Source organism: Dasypus novemcinctus, chromosome 16 (genome assembly GCF_030445035.2).
Source record: "Dasypus novemcinctus isolate mDasNov1 chromosome 16, mDasNov1.1.hap2, whole genome shotgun sequence".
Classification (NCBI taxonomy): domain Eukaryota; kingdom Metazoa; phylum Chordata; class Mammalia; order Cingulata; family Dasypodidae; genus Dasypus; species Dasypus novemcinctus.
The window spans coordinates 67,320,654-67,329,543 of NC_080688.1; positions in this window are offsets into that span (position 1 = coordinate 67,320,654).

Below are 8,890 nucleotides of genomic sequence, written 5' to 3' on the forward strand. Positions count from 1 at the left end.
AGCTGACATCTGGATTACATGTACAATAACAAGAACATACTTCTGTGTCCCTGACAGACGTATTCTAAGAGTTAAAAAGTGTCATAACTAGGATAATAATGAAGTTGGGGGGGGGGTGCCTAAGTTTATCCAAAGTAAAAAATATTTTCACCCTTAAATAAAACTAGCTGAGAAACACTCTGCTCAGATGTCAGTATGCTAATTATACACTCAGCAGACATGGCAGGTACAAAGATTAAATTCACCCACGAAAAAGTAAAAGGGGAAAGACAAGGATCAAGTTTCCCAGCTCAGTAAGTCTTCCTTTAACTGCCAGAATCTGTTAGGGCAGCCTCAGGTAGAACTAAGCAACATTTTGTTCAGTGTCACCAAGTGAAGCCAAGGTTATTTTGTCTAGGTTGCTCTCTAGATTGTTGTGGCTTTTAGAGATCATAGACTTGTTGGAATGAGACCATGACCATATCTCCTTCAAATATCCTGGACCTTGAAGAAGTACCCATGTCTGGGTCAGCAACCCAAATGCTGACCCTAACTATCTCATAAAGGGCCCTGCCATGGACCTTGTCATCATACAGCTAACAGATGCTAGGATATAATACATTCCCTTCCCCATGTGCCTACCTTGAGAAGAAGTATAACCTAATGGAGTAGTCTTCAAGCTGGAGTAATTAATATGCAGACTTTTCTAAGGATACCTAGGCTTACTTTGATATGAAATGTTTCCTAAAATTGATCTTCCTAAAACTAGTGTAGTCAAAGTATCTTGTTGGTTCCATTGAACAATGCCCCAGGATGAAAAAAATCTCTGGGGTACCAAAGAAAGGAACAATTGAAATATTGATTCTGGCCTTAAAAATGAAAGACTTGGGGAGGTGTATGTGTCTCAAGTGATTAGGCTCCCGTCTGCCATATGGGAGGTCCAAGGTTCGATTCCTGGGGCCTCCTGGTGAAGGCAAGCCCACGTGAAGAGCTGGCACAGCAAGATGATACAACAAAAAGAGACACAGAGGAGAGACAATGACTGACACAGCAGACCAGGGAGTTGAGGTGGCACAAGTGATTGATCGTTCCCAGTGCCTCCTAAAGAGAAGACAGGTGGACACAGCAGACAATGGGGGGGGGGGGGGACATGAAAGCGTGAATGAAGAAATAAATTTTATAAACAAAAATGAATGACTTGGTAACAAATTCTTTTGTAAATTAGATAGTTTCTAATTTGTTGCTTTGAACAATACTGAAGGAGCATCTAATTGTCTAATGATAAATTTTTCTAACAACTTTATTGAGATAGAATTCACACATCATATAATTTGATGATCTTAATAAATTCACAGAGTTGTACAATCATTACCACAGTGAATTTTAGAACATTTTATCACCCTAAAAGAAAAAGAAACTCTGTACCTTTAACAATCACTCACAATTTCCTCCAAAGCTCCCAGCCATTGGCAAGTGCTAATCTACATTGTTTCTACAGACTTGCCCATTCTGGACAGTTCATAAAAAGTAAGTCATACAAATCAGATTTTTGTGGATGACTTCGTCACTTAGCATAATGTTTTCAAGGTTTATCCATGTTGTGGCATGAATCAGTACTTCATTCCTTTTTATGACTGAATAATAAAATTCCATTGTATAGTCATATACCACATTTTATTTATCTATTAGTTGATCAATGATAGATTACTAAAAATATTCTTTACAAGATACTTATGTCAGGAATGGAAAAGGAGACATTGATACAAATCTTACAAACATTAATAAGATAAAAGAGGGCTATAAATAACTTTATGCCAGTAAATTAAAAAATTTAGACAATAGACAACGTTCTAGGAAAACTTAATTTTCCAGAACCAACACTAGGAGAAATATAGGACTACTCAGATTTTCTATTAAAGAAATTGTGATTAAAAGCTTTCTTACAGGAAAGCGGACTTGGCCCAGTGGTTAGGGCATCCATCTACCACATGGGAGGTCCGTGGTTCAAACCCTGGGCCTCCTTGACCCGTGTGGAGCTGGCCCATGTTCAGTGCTGATGAATGCAAAGAGTGCCATGCCACGCAGGGGTGTCCCCGCGTAGGGGAGCCCCATGCCCAAGGAATGTACCCCCTAAGGAGAGCCACCCAGCACGAAAGAAAGTTCAGTCTGCCCAGAAATGGCGCCGCACACACAGTGAATTGACGCAGCAAGATGATGCAACTAAAAGAGACACAGATTCCCGTGCCACTGACAACAGAAGCAGACAAAGAAGAACACGCAGCAAAATGGACACAGAGAACAGACAACCCGGGGGGGGGGGGGGGCCGGGCGGGAGAAATAAATAAAAATAAATCTTTAAAAAATAAAAGAAGAACATTATTATTAAAAAAAAGCTTTCTTACAAAACAAATCTGCAGGCCTGGATAATTTTTGTAATGAATCCTTTCTAAACAATTAAGGAGGAAATAAACCTTCTTCTGTAGGTTGGACTACCTTTCATTAAGGGAGCAGGCACTCATCAGTTTGCCAGCATGCTCACCATGATTATTCTTTGCCCACTTTTCACATTTCTATTATCTTAACTTTTCACAAACACTTCCAAAAAACAGAGAAAGAGGACACACTTCCCAACTCATTTTATGATGACAGCATTACCTTAATGTCAAAACATCAGGACATTATAAGAAAGGAAAATTACAGGGTAATTCCCTCATAAAAATCCTTTTAAAAATTAGCAGTTTGAATTCAGTGACATATAAAAAGGATAAGATATTCAACAAAGTGAGTTTATCCCAGGAAGGCACAGTTTATTTAATAGTTGAAAATCAATGTTATTTGTCCAATTAAGAGAATAAATAATGATAGAATTTGCTACTCATTTTTTTTTTAAAGATTTATGTATTTATTTATCTCTCTCCTCTCCCTCCCCACCCACTCGCCCCGGTTGTCTGTTCTGTGTGTCTATTTGCTGCATCTTCTTCTTTGTCCGCTTCTGTTGTTGTCAGCGGCACGGGAATCTGTGTTTCTTTTTGTTGCGTCATCTTGTTGTGTTAGCTCATCTTGTTGTGTCAGCTCTCCGTATGTGTGGCGCCATTCCTGGGCAGGCTGCATTTTCTTCCGCGCTGGGTGGCTCTCCTAATGGGGCGCACTCCTTGCGCATGGGGCTCCCCTACGTGGGGGACACCCCTGCGTGGCAGGGCACTCCTTGTGTGCATCAGCACTTCTTGTGAGCCAGCTCCACACGGGTCAAGGAGGCCCGGGGTTTGAATAGCGGACCTCCCATGTGGTAGACAGACTCCCTAACTGCTGGGCCAAGCTCGCTTCCCTGCTACTCATTTTTTATAACTCTTAGCATAATAGGAAAAAAGGGAATGTCCTTGATCTAATAACTATGAAATATGAAAAAAAAAAAAATACAGCAAACATAGTAAAATATTGAAGGCTTTCTCCCAGAGATGAAGGATGCCTGCTTAAAGCCACTTTTATACAACATCATTTTAGAGGTTTTAGCCAGTACTATAAGGCAAGAAATAGAAATGAAAGCTATAGGGATTGGAAAGGAAGAAATGAAACTGTCATTGTTAGCAGGTGACATCGTTACATGCATAGAAAATCCAAAAGAATAAGCAAATAATCTCAGGGTTAATAAGTAAATTTATCAAGATACTCAGTCAATATAAAAATTAAACTTTATTTCTATAGTTCAACAATAAACAAGTTAAAAGTATTTAAATAATACCATTTACAGGAGTATCAAAAATCTAGGGGGGGAGCTGATGTGACTCAAGTAGTTGATACCTGCTTCCCACATAAAAAGTCCCATGGGAAACGGACTTGGCCCAGTGGTTAGGGCGTCCGTCTACCACATGGGAGGTCTGCGGTTCAAACCCTGGGCCTCCTTGACCCGTGTGGAGCTGGCCCATGCGCAGTGCTGATGTGCGCAAGGAGTGCCCTGCCACGCAGGGGTGTCCCCGCGTAGGGGAGCCCCACGCGCAAGGAGTGCGCCCCGTAAGGAGAGCTGCCCAGCACGAAAGAAAGTGCAGCCTGCCCAGGAATGGTGCCGCCCACACTTCCCGTGCCGCTGATCTCAACAGAAGCGGACAAAGAAACAAGACGCAGCAAATAGACACAGAGAACAGACAACGGGGGGAGGGGGGGAATTAAATAATAAATAAATCTTTAAAAAAAAAAAAGTCCCAGGTTTAGTTCTGGTGCCTCCTAGAAAAAAACAAAAACAAATAACAAGCAAAACAAAAGAAAAAACCAACTAAGGGGAGTGGATGTGGTTCAGTGGTTGAGCGCTGGCTTCTCATATATGAGGTCCCAGGTTCAATCCCTGGGCCCATCAGTATCTTAAAACAAAAAACAAACAACAACAACAATATGATACTGTTGCAAGGAGGACATATTGACAAGTAAACTAAAATAGAGTGCAGAAACAAACCAACACATATGTAGACACTTTATGATAAATGTGAAATTTCTGAGCAATGGGGAAAGGATGGTCTTCTCAATAAATAGAAGGTCAATTAGATATCCAAAATGAGAATATTTACCTTATCCTAACTTAAATGATACACAAAAACCAATTCCAGATGGATTTTATATAATGTGATAGCAATAAAAGTTAAATTCCTGATTTGAGGGTAGGGTAAGATTTCTTAAATAGAACACAGCACTAATGATAAAGGAAAAGATTGATAAATTGGACATTAAAATTAAGAACTTCAATTCATAAAAACTACTATCGAGTGAAAAGACAAGCCACAGATTGACAGAACACATTTGCAATACTAATAAAGAATTTGGATCTAGAATTAAATTAGTAGTTACCTGTTGCTGTTTAACAAATTACCCTAAAACACAGTGACTTCTTATCTCACAGTTTCAGTGGGCCAGGAATCTGGGCATCACTCAGCTGGGTGCTCTGGCTCAGATTCTCTGATGCGGTTGCAGTCAAGCTGCCTGCTAGGGTTATGGGCTCATCTGAAGGCTCAGCTGAGGGGGAGCACTTTCAAGCTTTCTCACATGGTTGTGGGCAGGTCTTGGTCCCTTGCCACATGGGCTTCTCCACAGGGCTGCCTCGTAAAAGGAAAAGCAATCTGAGAGAAAGTGAGCACCCAAGACAGGAGCCACAGTCTTTTTATAACTTAAACTTGGAACTAATGTCCCATTACTTCTGTCATATTCCATTCACTAGAAGCAAACCAGTAAGTCCAGACCACACTAAAGGGAAATGGGTTATGCGAGGGGCATGAATACCAGGAAGCAGGGATCACTGGGGGCCATTTTAGAGGATGTCTACCACAAGACTATAAAAAAAGAACTCTCAGAAGTCATGATCTAGGTAGTGGTTATAGAGATGAGTTCACTTTGTGAAAATTTATCAAGCTATCGAGTTGTGATGTGGGTCTTTTTTTTTTTTAGGTACCAGGGCCAGGGCTTAAACCTGGGACTTCATATGTGGGAAGCCGGCACAACTACTGAGCCACATCGGCTCCCCCCCGAGTTGGTTTTTTCATTTGTTTTTCTTGTTGTTTGTTTCAGTTTTTTTCTAGGAGGCACCAGGAACTGAACTGGGACCTCCCACGTAGGAAGCAGACACTCACCTGCTTGAGCCACATCTGCTCCCATGGGTACTTTTCTGAATGGAGGTTCTACATCAATAAAAAGTTGAATTAAAAATGTTTTGGGAGGGGGAGCGGATGTGGCTCAGTGGTTGAGCATCAGCTTCCCCCATACAAAGTCCCGGGTTCAATCCCTGGCCCAGGTACCTCAAAAAAAAAAAAACCAAAAACGTTTTCAATGGGAAATTATTTTGGTAGGCAAAAAATTCTAAAAATGGCCCCCAAGATTCCCATCTCTTGGTTATTCAATCAAACATTAATGTAGGTACTGCATGAAGGGATTCTGCAGATGCACAGTCCAGTCAGTTGACCTTAAAATATGCAGATTTATCTTGGTGGGCCTATCCCAATCAGGGGAGCCTTTTTAAAAAAGAGTTTTTCCTCACTAGTAGCAGAAGGGAAAGTCAGAGCAGTTGGAAGGCCAGAAGGATTTGGCACTCCATTGCTAGCTTTGAAGATGGAAGGAGCCATGTGCAAGGGCCTGAGAGCAGCCTCTAGGAGTAGAGAACAGTGTTTGGCTAGCAGCCAGCAAGAAACAAGTACTTCAGCCCTGCTGCTGCAAAACTGAATTCTGCCAACAACCTGAATGAGTTTGGAAGCATATTCTTCCTAAAAGAATCCAGATAAGTGTCCAACCCAACTAATATCTCGATTTTAGACTTCTGCATCTACAGAACTATGAGCTAGTAAATGGGTGTTATTTTAAGCTGCTAATTTTGTGGTAATATGTTATGTGGCAATAAAAGCCTATTATACAATTTTGACATAGTTTTAAAAATTGGTTATTATTATTGGAAAACTATTTCATACTCTCTATTTTAAAAAACAAGTTTCAGGGAAACGGACTTGGCCCAGTGGTTAGGGCGTCCATCTACCACATGGGAGATCCGCTGTTCAAACTCCGGGCCTCCTTGACCCGTGTGGAGCTGGCCCATGCGCAGTGCTGATGCGCACAAGGAGTGCCACCCCCACGCAGGGGTGACCCCACGTAGGGGAGCCCCACGCGCACGGAGTGCACCTGTAAGGAGAGCCGCCCAGCGCGGAAGAAAATAAATCTTTAAAAAATAAATAAATAAAAAATAAAAAATAAAAAACAAGTTTCTCTGTGTTCATATCTATAAAAATGAAAAATATTGATAGTTTGGATATTATGGTTTTGATCCTGATCTTGTTTTAGCAATAAGTAATACTTTTCAATGGATATAGAATCAATTGTAAAAACAACAAAACAAAAAACCAACATTTATGTCATTTAAGAAATGCATTTCCAATAAAATTTATCCTTTTATGTTTGTAATGAGTAATTGGCAACACCTACTCTCCAGTTCACTAGACTCGCCCAGGACAACTAAACAAGGAGGTGAGGATGGACCACTACCACATCAAGGAATTGGGAGAGTCTACAACTACAAGCAAGAGAGCCCCATCAATCAGCCATATGGGATTGATGCCCCCTCTTAATTAGAGGTGTAGTGGGCATCACCATCCCAGAATCCTCAGGATTGTGTAATAAAATAGGGACTAGAGTAGACTTACTGGTATTCTACTATCGACTTATTGTGAGTCTAGTAATGGAAGCAATTATATCATTGATGGCCTCTGGAGGTGCTGAAATCAGAGAGGGAAAAAAGGTGTAATATGGGGGCATTTTCAGGACTTGGAATTGTCCTGAATGACATTGCAATAACAGAGATAGGCCATTATATATCCTGCCACAACCTAGAGAATTGAGTGGGAGAGAGTGTAAACTACAATGTAAACTATATTCCATGCTTACTAGCAGTGCTCCAAAATGTGTTCATCAATTGCAATGAAATGTACCACGCTAATGGAAAGACGTTGTTAATGTGGGGAAAAGTGGGAAATGTAGGGAGTGGGTCATATGGGAATCCCTTGTATTTTTTATGTAACATCTAAGTATCTTTTACAAATAAAAAATATATATATTTAAAAAGTTCATTATTAATGTAAAAAAATAAGTAATTAGGTTATTTTGATCAATTATGACTAATTATAGTTTTAGTAATTCCATTTATAAGAGGAATTTTTACACCCTTGAGCCTTGTGGTTACAAGAAATATAAAAAATAAATTTCTATATATATATATATGTTGCAGAAAAATAAGATAGGGTGATTAATAAAAATGTTCAAGCATAAGAATAACATTAACTGAAGGAAACCCCGCAGGTGTCCCACTGGGTTCTTGCCTGGAGCAGAATTGGAGCCCACACCAGGATGGTCATGAGAGAAATTAGGTTTACTAATGCCATTGGAAGGACAGGAGATGGGCATGTCTCAGATCTGCCTTCCCCAAACTAGGGGAGCAGGGGAGGGTAGAGTGGTTATCATCATAATGGAAAGTATACACAAGAGTGAGCCTGATTCTGAAATAACCATAAACAAAGGTAAATTCAATTTAGAATAACCATCACAATAGTAAATATACACAACGATGAGGCTAAGTCTAGAGTAACCATAAACAGAGGTGAGACCTACTTAGAATGACCATCACAGTAGCTGGTCTAGGCTAAATCCAGGCAGTTTCAGCGATTTCAGATATTAACATTTTACTATTTTATAATATAAACGCACCTGTGTGATGATTTTGTAATCAATTATTTGTTCATTCTTAACTCAGTTACAGTTTCGGGCTTCATTTTCACTTCAAAACAAACTAGACAAGGAAGCAGATTTGGCTCAACTGATAAGAGCATCCACCTACCATATAGGAGGTCCAAGGTTCAAACCAGGGCCTCCTGATCCAGGTGATGAGCTGGCCCACGCGCAGTGCTGATGCACTCAAGGAGTGCCATGCCATGCAGGGGTGTCCCCCGCGTAGGGAAGCCCCATGCGCAAGGAGTGCACCCCACAAGGAGAGCGGCCCCATGCAAGAAAAAGCACAGCCTGCCCAGGAGTGGTGCCACACACACGGAGAGCTGATGCAGCAAGATTCTTGGTGCCACAGACAAGAATGCAAATGGATACAGAAGAATGCACAGCGAATGGACACAGAGAGCAGACGATGGGGGGAGGGAGGGAAGGAAGGGAAAGAAAGAAATAAAAAATCGTAAAAACAAACAAAAACGGGACATTTTAATCAACTAAACAACTAAAACTCTTTTAACATGAGGTTATGGAGGACAGAACTGCTTCAGTTAAGGACCTGGTGTTAGCAGAAACCAAGGTAGGGCTGGATTTAAATTGCTCTGGCTCATAACAAAGGGAAGTAGAATGGAAAAACAAGCTCAAGGAGAAAAAGGAATGTTGGAAAATTTCCAATATT